At 42.3% G+C, this 19,544-nt stretch overlaps 1 pseudogene; it reads left to right on the top strand.

Moving 5' to 3' along the window:
- Positions 1-4,202: 4,202 nt before the first annotated feature.
- On the top strand, positions 4,203-18,208 carry LOC113268132 (E3 ubiquitin-protein ligase TRIM32-like; annotated as a pseudogene).
- Positions 18,209-19,544: the final 1,336 nt, after the last annotated feature.

Below are 19,544 nucleotides of genomic sequence, written 5' to 3'. Positions count from 1 at the left end.
GAAAATCAAAATTTTAAAAATTAAGAACTTAGCATTTCGACCCGAGACTTGGTTGGTCTGGCAGTAGTTACAGTTAGGGAACACCTGATAAGGGTCCTACTGTAAGATTCAACATACGCTTCCAGGCAAATCAAGCCAAAGTTTGTTAAAGCCTAGCAGGAGGACATTGTATGAAAATGCAATGCTAACAGCTCAGAGCACATCCTTTGTTCCATCCCAGCTGCACCTCAGCTGAGAAACCTACAGAGGAACCAGATAGCCATGAAAATGAGATCAAGTGTACAATAGCTGTGAAGATAAGAAAAGTTCACAGGAGACAGACATCAAAGAGGAGTGATGATTCTTCTCAGGGCATTTTCTAGCTTTGGGGAGATGGCTATAGGGGAGGCTGCTTAGAGGTTGGAACAGAAATTCGCTATAGGAAGACAGTCTTTACTAATGTCAAGTAATTCAGGAGATGTTAACAATGGGATAGCTTTTCAAGTTTTCATCTGGTTTAAATTTAATGACTTTAATTATTTTTTAAAAGGTGCTACTTGCAAGGGCACCTGGGAGGCTCAGTCCATTAAGTGTCCGACTTGATTTCAGCTCAGGTCGTGATCTCAGGGTCGTGGGATTGAGTCCCCTGTCTGGCTTTGCTCTGCACTCAGTGCAGTCTGATCGAGATTCTCTCTCTCCCTCTCCCCCTGCCCCTCCCCTCACTCTCATGCGTGTGAGCACGCGCTCTCTCTAATAAATAGAACAAAAGTCAAAGGGAAGAGCAAGATAAACTGTGAAAAGTCAGTTTCTCTTCTTCTTCCACCTGCCCAACTACACAGTTCTTCCCAGAGGAATGCCTGCATCTAAGTGGTAGAAAGATAAAAGTGTGTATATATTTTTCTGAGTCCTTTTCAAAGTTGAAGAAATTGTCCCTATAAATCCGGTCCTTCTCCTTCTCCCTAAGACTTCCTCCCCCTCCCTAGGACTCTCTCCAAGGCCACTTCTTCCTCCCCTCCCCCTCTCCCAACACCTGCTCTAGACAGTGTGTCTTACCCAAAGAGAAGTGCTCAATGGAAAACAAACACACACAATTGTTCAGTATAGACAACGCCTCCCACACTGATCACCACACTTGCTCACAGAACAATCTTTTACATAACTACCTGTGCAAAAAGAAGTCAACCAAGCTGCCGTATTCCAGGCACTTGGGCAAAATAGCTTGAGAAATATAGAAAGTAATATTTTTTCAGGCTCATAGTCCCTTTGATATTAAAAACCTTCAATATTTCAAGGAAAGTACGTCTCTCCTTCATCTATTTTCCCCCTGAAATCCATTGTCTTGTTAAACTGTGATGCCCAGTGGATCTTTGTCAGTCTTCTAAGGCTGCATGGTCCACTAAGATATCAGATATGTGGCTATTTAAATTTAAACTAATTCAAGTTATTTATTATTAACCAACTAATAAATAATTAGTTAAAATAAAAAATTAAAATCAATTACGTGGCTATTTAAATTTAAATTAATTAAAATTTCACAAAATTTAAAATTCTGTTCCTCAGTCATGCCAGCCAGATTAAAAGTGCCCAGGAGCCATATGTGTCTAGTGGCTACATACTCCATAGCACAGACATCCATCATCATGGAGATTCTATGAAACAGCACTACTCGAAAAGCACTCCTTATTTTTTCTTCTTTTAATCAGGAAGTTACATTTTGTCATAAACTAAGTGAATTTTCAAAAAGCAAGAGGTTACCAGCTACTTTGAAACTGCATATTCAGTCTCAAAATCTAAGGGAACATAATTCCAAATATCAGTTACCAAAGCAAATGAAAACAGTAAGCCAACACAGGACTTATCCATCCTTTTCTGCTGGTTGAACACCAAGTCATCTTTTAAGATTCGGATGTCCTAGGGGCTCCTGGCTGGCTCAGTCAGTAAAGCATGCAGCTCTTGATCTCAGGGCTGTGAGCTCAAGCCCCACATTGAGTGTAGAGATTATGTAAAAATAAAATCTTAAAAAAAAAAAAAGATTCATCTGCCCTAGTAAGGCTTTCCTGACTCAGTTTAATCTGCCAGGATCTTCAAGGAAATGATCACTCTCTCTCTTGCTGACTTCTGTATATGGGTCCAGCAAGTCTCCCAAATTTAAAAAAGAAAAATTTGGGGCGCCTGGGTGGCACAGCGGTTAAGCGTCTGGCTTCGGCTCAGGGCGTGATCCTGGCGTTCTGGGATCGAGCCCCACGTCAGGCTCCTCTGCTATGAGCCTGCTTCTTCCTCTCCTACTCCCCCTGCTGTGTTCCCTCTCTCACTGGCTATCTCTATCTCTGTCGAATAAATAAATAAAATCTTTAAAAAATAAATAAATAAATAAATAAATAAATAAATAAATAAAAAAGAAAGAAAAATTTATTCTACCTAACTGTCTCTACCTCTATGTCTAAGATCTTTAAGAACAGGCACCTGATCCCATTGGTCATTATAACCCCAGCCCACATTACCTAGTAGCGGCATAATAAAAAAAATAAACCCAAAAATTGACTGCATCGGGCTGCCTGGGGGCCACAGTTAGTTAAGTGTCTGACTCTTGGTGTCAGCTCAGGTCATGATCTCAGGGTCATGAAATCAAGCCCTGCGTGGGGCTCCACGCTCAGTGTGGAGTCTGCTTGAGATTCTCTCTCCCTCTCCCTCTGCCCCTCCTTCTCTCGCTCGCTCTCTATCTAAAGTAAATAAATAAATATTTTTTTAAAAAATTAATAATAAATAAATAAATAAATAAAATTTATAAACTGACTACATCAGTTACTGAACACCTATGTGTGCCAGGACAGGAGCAGTGCTAGCTTCCAGAGCTCTGGCTTGATTACAATAATCCAGTCCCACCCTCCACAAGCTCATAACCAGGCATTGATTTCCTTAAATCTGATTTAAAGTATTACATGAACTCATTTAGTCAGTCTCTGCTCTGCCAGAGGAAGAAAGAGCATTACAAAAATTAAAGTTGTTAAAATTAATAAGTCCAAAAAATAACGAAAGTCTGACAAACTGTCACGGCCAAGAGGAGGCTAAGAGACATGACGACTAAATATAATGTGGAATCCTGGAACAGAATAATAGAATAAGGATATCAAATAAAAAATAAGAAATCTGAGGGGTGCCTGCATGGCTCGTAAGTTAAGCATCTGCCTTCAGCTCAGGTCATGATCCCGGGGTCCTGGGATCGAGACCCGCGTGGGGTTCCCTGCTCAGCAGGGAGCCTTCTTCTCACTGTCCCTCTGCCCGTCACTCTGCCTACTGGTTCTCTTTCTCTCTCTGTCAAATAAATAAATAAAATATTTTTTAAAAAATAAGGAAATCTTATAGGAATAAAGTACTGAATTTAGTTAATGATAATGTATCCATACCAGTTCACTCAGTGTAACAAATGGGCACTAATGTTAAGATGCTGACAAGGGAAGTTGGTTACCGGGTATGTAGGAACCCTCTGTGCTATGTTCGCAACACTGCTGTAAATCTAAATAAATACCATTTCATTCTCATGAGGAAAGATTCTGACACAGACTGAGGCTAATCCATAAAATTCATAGAGCCTGCTTCTCCCTCTGCCTGCTTCCCCTGCTTGTGCTCTCTCTCTCTCTCTCTCTGTCAAACAAATAAATACAATCTTTAAGAAAAAAAAAGAGAGAGAGAGCCCACCATCTAGTGAGAGATCTGGTGTTTAAATGTCCAACTGTCATACGGTGTGCTAAGTAATGCAACTGATAAAACAGCAGTGCTAGAAGACTGTAAAAAAGAAGGAGGAGGAGGAGGAGGAAGAGGAGAAGAAGAAGAAGAAGAAGAAGAAGAAGAAGAAGAAGAAGAAGAAGAAGAAGAAGAAGAAGAAGGAAGAAGAAGAAGAAGAGGAGAAGAGAAGAGGAAAGAAAAGAAAAGAAAAAAGAAAAGAAAAGAAAAGAAAAGAAAAGAAAAGAAAAGAAAAGGAGAAGAAAAAAGGCCCTTACATTTAGGAGAAAGACTGTTAATCCATGCTGGATATCACTGGCACGATTCATGGTTTACTATAGTTGGGTAATTAGCATGTCTAGAATTACCTTGCATTGCCCAAATCATGTGTATTCAGTGAATGTTACACAGTATAACATGCAGGTCTATTTTAATTGAATTGAATAAAGATACAAATACTTTGTTTGGCTGGCATATATTAAATTATTATCCAAAGGGGGACAATGTCCCTTCTCAAGTTATGGGTGGTCAGAGTGGCCCCCAGAGAAGTTGGCATCAAAGCTGAGACTTCAAGGTTAGTTGGGGACTCCCCTGACCTTGGCCACTGGAGGAAGAGCACAGCAAGGGAAAGGATTGGCTGCTGTAAGATCTGGAGTCAGACACAGGGCGACCTGCAGGAACACACGTGTTTCAGCGCTGCTGGGCCATACATCCTGAGGGGAGGGTGAGTCAGCAGCCAGGCCTTGAAGCAGAGAGGACAAAACCCCAGGTCTTATCCCATCTATCCCACATTTTTACTGATCAGCTCAGTTTATAGTTATTTCTTCTTCCACTAAATTCTATCACATCGGTGAACTTTACCGCTCATCATATGTTACCTTGATTCAGGGACTTCTGCAAATGTCTCCTTTAGATGAAATCCCCTAGGAGAAAAGGACAGAGCTGGATCTTTCTTTGTACCATTGTCACACTGTCTTTCATGGATGTGGTGCTCAGTTAATACTTCTTGGACAAATCAGTAAGACAATCAGAGAGGCAGTATATTCACAATTAAATCAGGCCATGTTCACAATATTCACCTGTTGCTCTGAGCATCTGAAATCAGACTAATTTGGTCTTGTCTTTTATTCTTTAAAACATCTCACACTTATTTCCAATGCTCAGCACTGCTTAAACATGTATTGATTGATTTTCTCAAATCCTTTCTCTGTGTTTTCAACAATACTGCTTTAAGCAATAGGTCTTTCAAGTGCATAGTTACTTCCTGTTCTGACAGGTGGTCTCTTGATGAGTTCTACCAGAGCATTCCAGGCAGATTCCAACTCTTCCAGGTTGCAATGTTGTCTAAGTTGCATCTTTCAGCCTGGGCCTCACCCAGCAGGGGTTGTTTGGGGGAGCCAATACCCCAAATTTATTCTCTTCTGTCCAGCTTTCCCACAAGCCAAGCCTACACAGAATCTAAAGGGCACAGGAGCCTGTTGATACAGCCTCCACAACAAAAAGCAGAGAGATGGATTTGAGTGACCCTGAGTATAGATTGGTGGGGCCAAGGGAAAATATTCATCACCAAGACCTAGACAAACAGAAGAGAGAGAGGAGAATAGAAAAGAAGCAAAGACAATGCAGAGGATAGAAGAAGTCATAATATCCTCAAAGAAAAAAGAGGGTATATATATATATATATATATATATATATATATATATATATATTTTTAAGATTTTATTTATTTATTTGACAAAGACAGACAGCCAGCGAGAGAGAGAACACAAGCAGGGGGAGTGGGAGAGGAAGAAGCAGACTCCTAGCGGAGGAGCCTGATGTGGGGCTCGATCCCAGAACTCTGGGATCACGCCCTGAGCCGAAGGCAAACACTTAACGACTACACCACCCAAGCACCCCAGAAAAGAATATATATATATATATATATATATATATATATATATATATATATATATATTTATTTATTCAGAGAGAAAGTACATGAGCAGGGGGAGGGGCAGAGGGATAGGGGAAGCAGACTCTCTGCTAAGCATGGAGCCAGATGGATGTGGGGCTCAATCCCACAACTCTTAAGATCATGACCTGAACAGAAACCAAGAGTAGGACACACAACCGACTGAGCCACCCAGGTTCCCCAAGATTATACAGTAAGAAGAGAATATATATTTCAAAAGGTTAAAGAAGGAAGAGACCATGGATACCATGGTATCAGAACTGAAATTTTAAAAATCCAATGGAATGTTGAAAGTTAAAATAAAATAAATGTCCAGAAAGTAGACTAAGAATGTAAATATATAGAAAGTAGGACATAAATAAGATAATTAATGGATCAATCCAGACATTATAAACATCTGATAAGTAGTACTCCAGGAAAAAAACAAAAACAAAGACAAAAAACAGAGAAAGGGGGGCGCCTGGGTGGCATAGCGGTTAAGCATCTGCCTTCGTCTCAGGGCGTGATCCCGGCGTTCTGGGATCGAGCCCCACATCAGGCTCCTCCGCTATAAGCCTGTTTCTTCCTCTCCCACTCCCCCTGCTTGTGTTCCCTCTCTCGCTGGCTGTCTCTATCTCTGTCAAATAAATGAATAAAATCTTTAAAAAAAAAAAACAGAGAAAGGGAGGTAATCAAAAAAATAATGCCAGAATAATTTTTCTGATGAGTTAGTAGCTTGAAAGTATCCAGCCCAATTAATTTTTTAAAATCATGCAAAGGCATATCACTGAAAATTTTGTTCCTTAGATGTAAAGGGAAGATAGAGAGGTAAAAGAGGTAATGATCCCAAGGAAAAGGAATCCGAATGTCATCAGATTCTCAAGAACAAAGCTGGGTGTTACAAGTCTTCAAAATTCCAATGGTACTCTATACTCAGTCACATCATAAGTCAAATGTGAAGATAGTATAAAAAGCTTTCCAGACATGCAAAGACCAAGAAAATAGAGCTTTCAGAAAGTCTAGATGACTTTGAGTCTGATGATGACTCTTCAGATACAAGACCAAAAGCACAATCCATGAAAGAAATAATGGATAAGCTAGGCTTCATTAAAATAAGAACTTCTGCTGTGCCAAAGACAGTGTCAAGAGACGAAGAGACAACTTAGGAATGAGGAGAAAATATTTGCAAAAGACACATTTGATAAAGAACTATTACCCAAAACACACAAGTAACTCCTAAAACTCAACAACAAAAAAGTTTGATTTAAAAAATGGGCCAAAGATCCAAACAGACACCTCACCAAAGAAGATGGCAAATAAGCATAGAAAAGGTGCTCCACATCATGTGTCATCAGGGAAATGCAAACTAAACAAGATGCCACAACACAACCTACTAAAATGATTAAAATCCAGAACACTGATGAGGATGTAGAGCAATGGGGATTCTCATCCATTATTGGTGGGAAAGCAAAATAATACACTTTGGAAGATTTCTTACAAAAATCTGGCAGTTTGACAATTTCTTATAAAACTAAACATACTCTTTGCATATGATCCAGCAATCGTGCTCCTTGATATTCACCTAAGGAGTTGAAAATGTCTGTCCATGCACATGGATATTTAAGCAGCTGTATTCATAATTGCCAAAACTTGGCAGCAACCAAGATGTCCTTCAGTAGGTGAATGGATAAATAAATCGTGGTACATCCAATGGAATATTGGTCAGCACTGAAAAGAAATGAGCTATTAAAAATCTTTAAGAAAAAAAAAAGGTGTCTCTGGGGAGTGGAACTGGAACCATTATTTTTCAGTATAACCCTCCAGGCACCATTTTATTTATTTATTTATTTATTTATTTATTTATTTATTTAAGATTTTATTTATTTATTTGACAGAGAGAGACAGCCAGCAAGAGAGGGAACACAAGCAGGGGAGTGGGAGAGGAAGAAGCAGGCTCCTAGAGGAGGAGCCTGATGTGGGACTTGATCCCAGAACGCTGGGATCACGCCCTGAGCCAAAGGCAGACGTTTAACGACTGTGCCACCCAGGCGCCCCAGCCAGGCACCATTTTAAAGCTATGCAGATATTTACTTTCATAAAAATTAAAATCAACTGATGATGTTTGTTTTCTTTACCACCTGATTGTTTATTCTCTATTACCCCACTCAGAAGTTTCGAGAACACTTCCCATCCCTCTTAGGAGATTGCCATCCATTCATTTGTTCATCAAGCTATTTCTAAATATTTTCTATCTGCCATATACCATGTTTGGGCAAAAGTATATATAAGGATGTTAGAAAACTTGCACCCATGAAGAATTTCCCATATGATTAAGGAGATGAGAAATGAATGATTAAATCATAATAAAAGAGATATACTAAGTTAGATGGCACAAGTTGTAAGACATAAATCTATGAACCAAGACAGTACAGAAAAGCTTCAGTATAAACTGGGATCTGCAGTAGGTATTAGCATGTGGTTATGATTTGGTGAAGGAAAATGAATAAACATTCAAGACTAAGCTAGTAGCCAAGAGAAGATGAAATCAAGAATGACCCAAAGAACTGTGAGCAGATGATGACAGAGAGAAGTCATAAGAACTGAGTTTAGAGGGGCATCTGGGTGGCTCAGTAGGTTAAGCATCTGCCTTCAGCTCAGGTCGTGATCTCAAGGTCCTGGGATCAAGCCCCACATCAGGCTCCCTGCTCAGTGGAGAGATTCTCTCTTCCCCTTTGCCTGCTCATCCTCTCTCTCTCGTGCTCTCTCTCAAATAAATAAATAAAATCTTAAAAAAAAAAAAAAAGTAAGTTTAGAAAGATGAGCCAGAACTAGACCAAGAGGAATCTGTGAACACAAGGGCTTCACTTCGTGGGTGACAAGGAGGCCCCTAAAGGATTTTGACCCTGGTAAAATTGCAGCAGGGTTTTGGGCAGATTGATCCAGGAGCTAAGCTCAGAATAGTCAGAGGGAACAGAAAATCTTGAGGCATGCTCTCTTGAAATCATTGAATCATAAAGTTTGAAGCATCTGGACCAGGGTGAGTTACTGCACCTCACCTATAAGAGAAAAGCCCTTCAATGTGTTCATTCATTCTCACGACAAATATTTATGGTGCTCAGGGTGTCAGGTGTTGCACCAGCTATTGGGGAAGCAGTGGTGCTCTGCCAAGGAGCCCACAGTCAACTGGGCAAGAGACAACAAACAAGTATAAGAGATCTGGTCAGATTTTTTCCAACTGAGTCCATTTGCTGAATCCCTGGCCCTAGAAGAGAGCCAGGCACATGCTAGGCTCTCATGGATGTTTGTTCATGAGGCTTAAAATAGCATTAACAGGATAACGGGATGCCTGCAACAAGACTAAGCACACTGACTGCTAGAAAACACTCAGAGGAGTATCTAACATAATCTTACGAATGCAAGAAAACTTTCCAGAGTAGATAGCTTAAACTATCCTCATATTCACAGTTTCTGACATATCTGAGATTGGGATGTGTCTCCAAAACCAGAACAGGCCATAGTTTGATTGGAAACATTTTTTTTCTTTGTCAGTGGCACATAAAATCATGGTGTACCCTGCAATCACATCTTAGGCTTATTGAAATGTGGTATCCAAGCCAGAGTCTTTTCTTTCCAGAGATCTGCATGTCCCTAATAGTTACCCAATATGATAAATTCCACTTCTAGAAGGACACTTGCATCCACCCGCTCCTTAGCATCACTACCACCACCATTCCCTACTGTAAGCTATTTCAACACCCTTGTTCTGTTTCCTCTGCTCCAAACCTTGGCCTCTCCCATCTATTACACAGCCCTCAAATCAGGCAGATCTTTGCAAAAACCAAATTTGCTTGTGTTACTTTCCTTCAAGACAAGGTCTAAACTCAATAGAATGGTGTACAAGGACTTTTGAGCTCTAGTCTCCACCAGTCTGTTTCCCTACCTCCTCCACCCTTTGACTTGTTTAACGCCTAGTTTATTTTCTAGAATCCAAGGCACTATTAATGTTCAGTCACACCTTTATTTTATGGAACGTTAAGAAAGAAAAAGAGACTCTTAATCAAATGGTGGCATGCCGTCAGGACAGGTTCTCTTGGAAAAAGCCCCCAAGGAGATCTGAGTACAGAAGGTTGATTGGGGAAGGCTCCCAGAACAATACCAGCAAGGAAATGAGGACAGCAGGACCCAGGGTTGGGGGAAGCTGAGCTGAAATGCAATAGAGTTAGGGAACTCAGGATACCCCCTGGGAGCTCTGCAGCTGATGTTTCTTCAGAGTTGTCCCTCATGAAGGCAAAGGAGCCAGAGCTCTGAACTCCCATGTAGACTAGTCACTGAATGTGGAGTGTAGCCTTGGGTGAGGCAGCTGCTCCCAACAGCGGGCAAATCTCAGAAAGGGACACCCAGCTGAGAGCTGTCCTCTTGTCAGCGCTCCAAGAAGATGGACTTGAAGGGACGATCTGGGCAGAATCTACCTCATCCATTACAAATGTCACCAGTCGTGAGATGGGTTCTAATATCAGACATGCTAGGGTAGGAGAAAGTGTACCTCTTCAAATCAGTTAAACACAGTATGTGTATAAGCAATTCCTTTTCTGCTTACATCATTTAGAGTTAGTTTGGTGACCTGCAACAAATAATCCTCATGGTACAGCAGAGAAGGACATTGCAAGGAAAACGATATACCTAGTTGTGGGGTTTTTCAAACATTTTAATTATTTTAAGTGTACAGTTCAGTAGTGCTAAGTATGTTCACCTTGTTGTGCAACCATCACCACCTTCCATCACCAGAACTTTCTCATCTTGCAAAACTGAAACTCTGTACCCATTAAACAATAACTTCCCATTTCCCCCTACTTTCATCCCCTGGCAGCCACCATTCTACTTGCTTTCTCTATGAATTTGACTACTCTAAGTTCCTCATATAAGTAGAATCATGCTGTTTCTGTGTTTTTACAACTGGCTTATTTCACTTGGCACAATCTTCTCAAGTTTCATCCATGCTGGAGCATGTGACAGTATTTCCTTCCTTGTTAAGGTTGAATAGTATTCTGTTGTATGTATGTATCACATTTTGTTTATCCATTCATCCACCAAAGGACATTTGGGCTGCTTCCACCTCTCAGTTATTGTGAATAGTGCTGCTATAAACATGGATATGCAAATATCTCCTCGAGACCATACTTTCTATTCTTTTGAATATATACCCAGAAATAAGATTGCCGAATCAAACAGTAGTTCTTTTTTTAATCTTTTGAGGAACTGCCACCCTGTTTTCCATAGTGGTGGCACCATTTTACAATCTCACCAAGAGCACATAAAGTTTCCAATTTATCCACATCCTCTCCAATGCTTGTTATTTTTTGTTTTTTTTTTTTAATAGAGTCATCCTAATTAGTGTGGGATGATATCTCATCACAGTTTTTATTTGCATTTCTCTAATGATTAGTGATGTTGATTATCATTTTATACATTTGTTGGCAACTTGTATATTCTTTGGAGAAATATTTATTCAAGTCCTTTGCCCATTTCTTGATGGACTTTTTGATTTTTTAGTTGTTGAGTTGTAAGGGTTCTTTATATGGTCTGGATATTAACCCTTTACCAGATATATGATTTCCAAATTGTATTGTAAATTTTTCAACTTCATATTTTCTTGCTGCCTCAACAACCCCACAAACAGGCTGCAAACACTCTGCCCAGGTTACCAGTTACACCAATATGGTAAGACTGGTTGGTCCCTGCCACAAATTACTTTCTTGTCCTCCCCTAACTGTGACCTAATGATCTTCAAATGCACCAATGAAATCCTCTCATGCTTTTCGTTTGTGTACTCCATCTGGACCCCCAGTAAAGGCACTAGTGTCCCTTAGCCCCCCACCTGCTAAGTTGAGCTGGCTCCCTTGACACTCCCCCCATGTAGCCTTGCATGGTATGGCATGCCTTCTGTCTCTAGGACTTGTGAATATATAAATTTTATTTTCTTGCACCTCTCTTGTGTTCCTTTTTGTGGTTGAAGCTGGTTGACCATCTCATGAAAGAATACAAGACACAATTACTTCCTTCCATTCCATAGGCAGTCTTTTATTCTGTTAATAGTGTCCTTTGGGGGCGCCTGGGTGGTGCAGTCGTTAAGCGTCTGCCTTCGGCTCAGGGCATGATCCCAGCGTTCTGGGATCGAGCCCCACATCAGGCTCCTCCGCTAGGAGCCTGCTTCTTCCTCTCCCACTCCCCCTGCCTGTGTTCCCTCTCTCACTGGCTGTCTCTCTGTCAAATAAATAATAAATAAAATCTTTTAAAAAAATAAAAAATAAATAAAAATAGTGTCCTTTGACACACAAAAGTAAGTTTGGCATAGTCCAAACTTACCAATAGTCCATTGTCTATTTTTGCTTTTGTTGCCTGTACTTCCATTGTCATATCTAAGAAATCATTGCCAAATCCAATGTCATGAAGATTTTCCCCTATATTTTCTTCTAGGAGTTTTATAGTTTGGGGTCTTACATTTAGGTCTTTATTCTGAGTTAATTTTTTAATATAATGTAAGAAAAGAATCCAACTGCGTTTTTTCACAAGTGGATATCCAGTTTTCCCAGCACTATTTGTTGAAGACACTGCCCTTCTCCCATTGAATGATCTTGGTACCTTTGTCAAAGATCATTTGAGCATATATGCAAGGGTTTATTTCTGGCTGTCTGTTCTATTCCATTGGTCTGTGTGTCTTCATGCCATACTGACCATACGGTACCATACTGTACTTTGACTTTGTACTATGTTTTGAAATCAGAAAGTGTTAGTCTCCCAAATTTGTTCTTCTTTTTCAAAATTGTTTTGGGTATTCAGGGTCCCCTGAGGTTCCATAAGAATTTTAGAATTTTTTTTTCTATTTCTGCAAAAAAATGTCATTGGGATTTCATAGTACACTTACTTTTGAGCACATTGTGCTTGTGATTTCTGTAAAGTGTCCATGTCCAGGAGGCAATTGATTTAAGACTCAGAGGGCACTGAAGATGGAATCAGTCATCTTACATAGCATTCCTACTTTTCCAAGAAGCATTAAATAATCGTTGCCTTCCAAAATAGCAGCAGGAAAAATAAATCTCAAAGGAAAAGAAGCATCTGTATTGTTGACATTTTTCTTGCCTTTCTCTTTACCCATAGATTCTATACTCAGCATTTTAAAAGTATGATCATTTGGCAGAATTCTCCTCAAAGAGAAAAGATAAGATTTTTCCTAAATTTGAGGGAAATCACATTCTATGAGAAAGGGAGGAAGCTAACAGTCATCCTTCTCCTTCTCTCTCACCCAAGTGCAGCAACCCAGCACCCACACAGAGTTCAGTGAGGTGGCTCAGGGCCCCACAGCCAGCTTGCCGAAGCACTTCCCCAGTCCCACCTGAGCAGCACCGCAGCCTCGCCACCAATGCTCCTGCCCCACCATTTTCAGGTGGGATAACGAAGACTGTGAGCTAACCAGTGAAGTTCTCCACACCAGATATATTCGGGCTGGGATGAGAAATCCTAGGGCATACATCATAGACTTGTTCCCAACATATTCCAGGCAGTATTTTTTTATAGGACATATTTCCGAATATTTCTAGACCATCTAACAAACACTGCGAAGAAATCATTATGCCAGGTTTCTGCTCTTTTCTTTACAAACTGTATGGCTCTCTAGAATACTAGACACAGGAGTAAAAAGAGTTCAAGAGCATCTTTTTCAGAGCAGGTATGTTCATAAAGCTTACTTACCATTGGTGATTAGTTAATCCTTATTTTTACTCACTCTTCTATCATCATCCAGAGGGTGTGGTTAAGTGTTAGCTAAAAAGTCTCCATCTCCACAAACACCAGTACTGGAATCAGCAAGAGTGCTTACTTAAATTCTTGGGGACCACTTCACACATACTGAGGTCTCAGGATATGGCCCAGAAATCTGTATTATAAAGAAACTCCCCAGGAGATTCTTATGCATATGAACATTTGAGAAACACTGAAATAGAGCAAATAAAAGTTTTACCCAAAGGAATTCAACTAAGAAAGTAATTATCATAATCATAGGATAATAATGATTCTTGCATAGTTTCTAACATACAATCAGATATCCATCCACACAGTAAGGCATTTTACAAGTTTAGAGTTTGCTGATTCTCCATTAGGCTCTTATATCCTATTCCTGCTTAAATCTTTTAAAATGTGAAGCTTATTTTTTAAGAAATACAATCATAAAGTAAGCCTTGAGCTGTGTTACTTACTTTCTCTTTAAGATTGAATAAAATTCCCAACCCTATTTTATATCATGATTCTCACACTTGGGAAATCCTTTACACTAGCTGTTAAAATCATTAAGCCAATGTCCTCGATTTAATCTTTAAGGTTGACCAGCCAGCATTGAGTCACTGTAATCTTCTAGGTCAGACAGGAAAAGAATTGACGTCGTTACCGAATACCACTGCGTAAGTGTCTTTGAGAAAATGGCAGCCAAGTGTACAAAGTTGGGTAATGAGATGTGATGGGCAACAGTCCCTGAGCAGGTGAGCTGAAAGGCCTGGTACCTGGCATTCCATCCCTAACGATGCCCTTGTGTGAGCTGTCAAGGATCCGTGACACACTTTCTCTGACATAACACATCTCAGGGAGTTATCAAGATGTTTCCTCTCTCCAGAAGATCAACCAGCCTATTAGGAATGATAATTTGGCACATGCTATGCTCAAGGGACAGATGCAGTAAGGGATGTTTCGTACAAAGGTGCTTCCACCATGAGCCAGCAATGTTGATCTGCAGCTAAAAACAGAGATGCATAAAAATAAACCTTCAACCTCTCACCCTGAACAATGAAGATGTTTTCCAGAAAACTGCACAGAATCTAAACAGCCTCAGAGGTCACCAGTTCCTTTCTTCAGCTTTTACTTTTTAAAAAAGGAAAAATTAAAAAGAAGATCAGCTGACCTCATTGGTTTATCTTAGTAATCTGTAACACTGACTTCCCAAGAGACAAGTATAATACAAACATGGCCCAACAGTCTTGTTGGCTTGTTTCTAGCTCTCAGAAACAAGCAAAAAAATTATAATTAGCTATAATTTAATATCCTAAATTATTATGAATACTTCCGTGTCAGAAGTTAATGTTAGTACTCAACTCAATTTTAAAGAGAGATGCTGAGATAACTCAGTTCCAATCACATATTCATTCTCTCTCTCTCCCTCCCTCTGTCTCTCCCAGCCCTCCCCAATTCAAGTCAAAGGGAGAAAAAACTGAGATGATTATCTGGGAATGAAGAGGGAGATGATCACATCAGTCTAAATGACCCAGGGCCTGTGCCCATGAATGCAAGCAAACCCAGGAACCAACTGTAGCCCAGAAGGCTCAAACATTGAAGACAAGGCAAATTTCAAGTTAATTCATGCCAAAATTAATTTTTTAAAAAATATTTCCCTCTTATCCCAGGGCTTTTGATCAGTAAGACAGGAAGATATGAACCGATGCCCATGCAGTGAATTACTGTCCAAGGAGGGCCAAAGTTAAAGACAGAATGTACTGCCCCAGAACCTGCAAGGCCCCAGTCAGGAAAGGAAGGGCAGGAAGTCAGGCATGGAATATCTAGAGCAGTGGGGCCATTTGCTGATCCATGTTTATATATAATGTCCCCGTCACTACCAGTTTCCTCTCACTGTCCCCAGATCAACCCATTCTAATAAACGTCCCCAGTCTCTTCAAAATTCTAACATCCTTATTTAAACGTCTGTGGTAGAAGGTGGTGGTGGACGTGTGGGAGCCCCGGCGGTCAGCAGGATTTGACCCTCTGGAGCATGGACGCCAAGCTCTTCCGTTCTGGGCTGTGTTAGGAGGCCCCTCAAGGGAAGCGCAGTGGCCACTGCAGCAGCAGCAGCAGCTTCTCACCTGAACCTGGATGCCCTCGGGGAAGTGCTGCAATGCCCCATCTGCATGGAGTCCTTCACGGAGGAGCCGGTGCGGCCCAAGCTCCTGTGAGGTGACCACACCATCCGCCACCCATGCCTGGAGCAGCGCCTGGCCAGTAGCATCAGTGATGTCCGCTGTCCCTTTTGCAGGAAGATTACCCGCATGACCAGCCTCACTTAGCTGACAGACAACCTGATGGTGCTGAAGGTCATTGACGCAGCCCGGCTCAGTGAGGCTGCGGGGCCACTCCTGTTCCGGTCCTGTGGCCAGCGGCTGCCCAGGCAATCCTGCCCGAGCTGCAGTGTGGCGTCGTGTGAGCCCAGTCCGGAGGCGGATCCCAGGCCCCTGGCCACTGTACACTTCCTGTAAAAGACGCAGGTGAGGAGCAGCGTCGGGACCGTGGAGAGAAGTTGGCCCATCTGCGGGAGCTCATGGGGGAGCTGCAGCAGTGGGAAGTGGCCTTGGAAGGGGTCTCCAAGGACCTTCAGGCGAGGCAAAAAGTGGTTGTCCAGGAGTACGGCCGTAGGAATGCAGGGGCGAGGAAAAGCTGACTCGCTCTTGCAAGTTCCTCACAGGCTGTTTGGCTGAGTTTGAGAAGTCCAACAGTCAGGTGGTAGAGGAGCAGAGTTACCTGCTTACCACGCAGAGGTGCAGGCTGGGTCTTGCTGTGACTACTTCCTGGCCAAGGTCAAGCAGGCAAACGTAGCGCTTCTAGAGGAGACAGCTGATGAGGAGGAGCGCGAGGTCATGGCCAGCCTGCCCCGGTAGCTTACACTAAGGCTGTGGAGCTTCTTCAGGTTGGCCATGTGGGCCCCCTCCAAATCCGGCAGGCAGTTAAAAAGCCCCAGACAGTTAACACGGAAGACTCCTAGCCCCGGAGGCTGCAGCCTCTGCTGCCTCCACCTCATTACTTTTAGAGAGATGGACGTGAGCCCTGAGGAAGTGGTCACCATCCCTAGGGCCTCACCTGCTCAGCAGCCGGTTCCGTGACTGTGGCCAATATCTGGCAGCGGCTCTTCCTCAAGAAGATGGGGGCTAAAGGCAGCACTCCAGGCATGTTCAACCTTCCAGTCAGTCTCTGAGTGACCAGTGAAGGCGAGCTGCTGGTTGCTGACCGAAGCAACGACTATATACAAGTCTTTACTCAGAAAGGCTTTTTGAAGGAGATCTGCTGCAGCCCTAGTGATAGCTTTGTGCTGAGCTCCCTTGGGGCTGATCTGCCCAACCTCACTTCTCTCTCAGTGGCCATGAACTGCCATGGCTCACTGGTGTGACTGACAGCTATGACAGCTCCCTCAAGTATATACCTCGTATGGCCACTGCGTGCAAACCCCAGGGCATCACAGCCTTTCCATCTGGCCAGTTTGTGGTTACTGATGTGGAAGGTGGAAAGCTCTGGTGCTTCACTGTTGACTGAGGAACAGGGGTGGTCAAATACAGCTGCCTCTGTCTTGCTGTGCAGCCCAAGTCTGTCACCTGTGATGCTGAGGGCACCGTCTACTTTACAGTCTTGGGCCTCAATCTGGAGAATCAGCAGAATGAGCACCACCTGGAGAGTGGCTTCTCCACAGGCTCTGTGGGCCCCAGTGGGCAGCTGGGTCACCTGATTGGCCACTTTTTCTCAGAGAAGGAGGATTTCCACTGCATTGCTGGCAGGTGTGTGATGTTCCTGGCGATCTCATTGTGGCTGATAGTAGTCGAAAAGAAATTCTCCACTTTCCTAAGGGTGGGGGCTAGAGTGTCCTCATTCAAGAGGGGCTCACGTTTCCAGTGAGCATCGCCCTCACTCCTACAGGGCAGCTGTTGGTCTTGGACTGTTGGGATCACTGCATCACAATTTACAGCCACCATCTGAGAAGATATTCTACCCCTCAGGAGACAAGAGAACAGTTTCTTCTGCTTCCCAGCCAGCTTCCTTCCCCTTGTTCCTCGGTAATTGGTGGTATTGTAGAGTGCACTTGGCCTGTGTCTTTACTCCAGCTGCTAGTCGTAGAATTTTGGAAGCTGTCTTTTAGTGAGTTTGGTTTTTTGAGGTGTTTTGTTTTGTTTCGTTTTGTTTACATTATTTCCCTTCTAAATTTAGAGCTTTAACAGATAGATGCATTGCCCCAAATAGGAATCTGATATGGGGTTAGCTGAAGTTTGATTAGAATGTAAGCACTTCTGAGGCTTCAGTAGAGAGCCTTTTGCCACCAGTGTCTGAAATTTTCCCTTGTACTGAATTCTTGTTGATTTCCCTCTTTTGGCTTTGATAACCCTGGTCCCATATTTCTCTTATTATATAGCACTTTATATGTGACATTTTCTCTTTAATTCTGTTGCGCTTAGTGTGCATGCTCCAGTGGGATCTGCTCCATCTTTCATTTCAGGCCTCATATCCTGGGGCGCCTGGGTGGCTCAGTCAGTTAAGCATCTGCCTTCAGCTCAGGTCATGATCCCAAGGTCCTGGGATTGAGCCCCACGTCAGGCTCTCTGCTCAACAGGGATCCTGCTTCTCCCTCTCCCTCTGCCTGCCATTCCCCCTGCTTGTGCTCTCTCTTTCCCTCTGTCAAATAAAGAAATAAAATCGGGGGAAAAAAAAACACCAGACATCATATCCCTGTGGCATGATGTCTCAGGTCTCTTTCCCTTTACTAGAGTGAAAGCTCATTCATTTAGTGCCACCAAGGGAGATATACAGTCCTTTGGGAAGCAGTACCTCTTGGTTGTGGGGGATTTTGTGCCATCTTGGATTGGTCTCTAATTGCAGATTGACACTAGTTGGTTGGTGTTGAAGACTATAGCCTGGAAATTGCTTGCCTTTTACGGGATATATAGATTGGAATTATTTCAAAGCACTGAAAGATGGGATTAAGCAAACACAAGTGCTAATATAGTCAGTAAACACTCTTGAATGGTCTCTAGAGCTCATCATTTTTCATATTACTTCTCTCCACTACCTGTGCTAAGAGTTGTCTGCAGAACTGTACAACACAGACCAGGGTCAACAAAGCGGGGAGGTGGACACATCTTGTTTTCATTAGACAAAACTGTTGGGTCTTTATTCTGTATTTTCCTCGAATGACTGCATAATATTTGGTTTTGAGATTTATTTCCATTCCTCTATCAAGAATTAAATAATTGATAACTGTTTCTAGAAAGAAAGAAAGAAAGAAAGAAAGAAAGAAAGAAAGAAAGAAAGAAAGATCTGTGGTAGAAGCTACATTCTACTTGGGTCTTCTTTTTTTTTTTTTTTTAACGACAGTCAATCCAGGCAAATAAATTCAACATTCTAGTCGAGGGGATGTGGAAATGAGGCTTGCCAGGGCTCTGACTCTAGTGTGTGACTGGCCACTTTGGCCCACCTCCACATGCCACTTAGTCTTTGTGGTCTCAGTTTCTCCATCTGCCCAATGGGCATGCCCATCTGGGTGGTTTTTATGGCCTCTTTCAGCCACTGGTTCCCTAGGGTGGAAATCAAGGTGGTTCCTATTTCCCCTCCCACCCCTAAATCCACACTCCCATACTCCCCCACAGTGTGGAAGCACACACCCGCCCTGATGGTGGGCCTCTGATGAGATTTGGGAGAAGGGAATGAGAGAGAGAGGAACCAGTTAGCCCCATCTTAAATTCCACCAGGGTGCAAATTCTGGCAATTGCTCAGTGACACATCTATGCAGGAGAATGTAGGAAGTCTCCCGCATTTTTAATCAGGATAGTACTCCATCTCCTTTCGCCAGGCAGCTCTAGTGGAAATCTGAACATGTCCATGTCAAGGAAGCTGGGGTGGGAAGGACTTCGGGACACCCCTCGACAATGTCCAGTTAAAAATAACTGTTCTTATCAGTGTTGGAAGAATTATTACAACAACCATGTTCCTGAAAGAGAACCACAAAATGGAAGTGTCAGATTCCTAAGAATGTGACCAATGAAAGCCCGAGTCTGAAGACAATTTCTCTACTCTTGCCTTCAGAGCAGATTCATTCATTCTTTCCCTTATTTTCTGCCCAAGAAA

Source organism: Ursus arctos, unplaced genomic scaffold (genome assembly GCF_023065955.2).
Source record: "Ursus arctos isolate Adak ecotype North America unplaced genomic scaffold, UrsArc2.0 scaffold_6, whole genome shotgun sequence".
NCBI lineage: Eukaryota > Metazoa > Chordata > Mammalia > Carnivora > Ursidae > Ursus > Ursus arctos.
The sequence above is the reverse complement of the archived record's forward strand: the minus strand, read 5'-3'. Positions and strand labels throughout refer to the sequence as shown.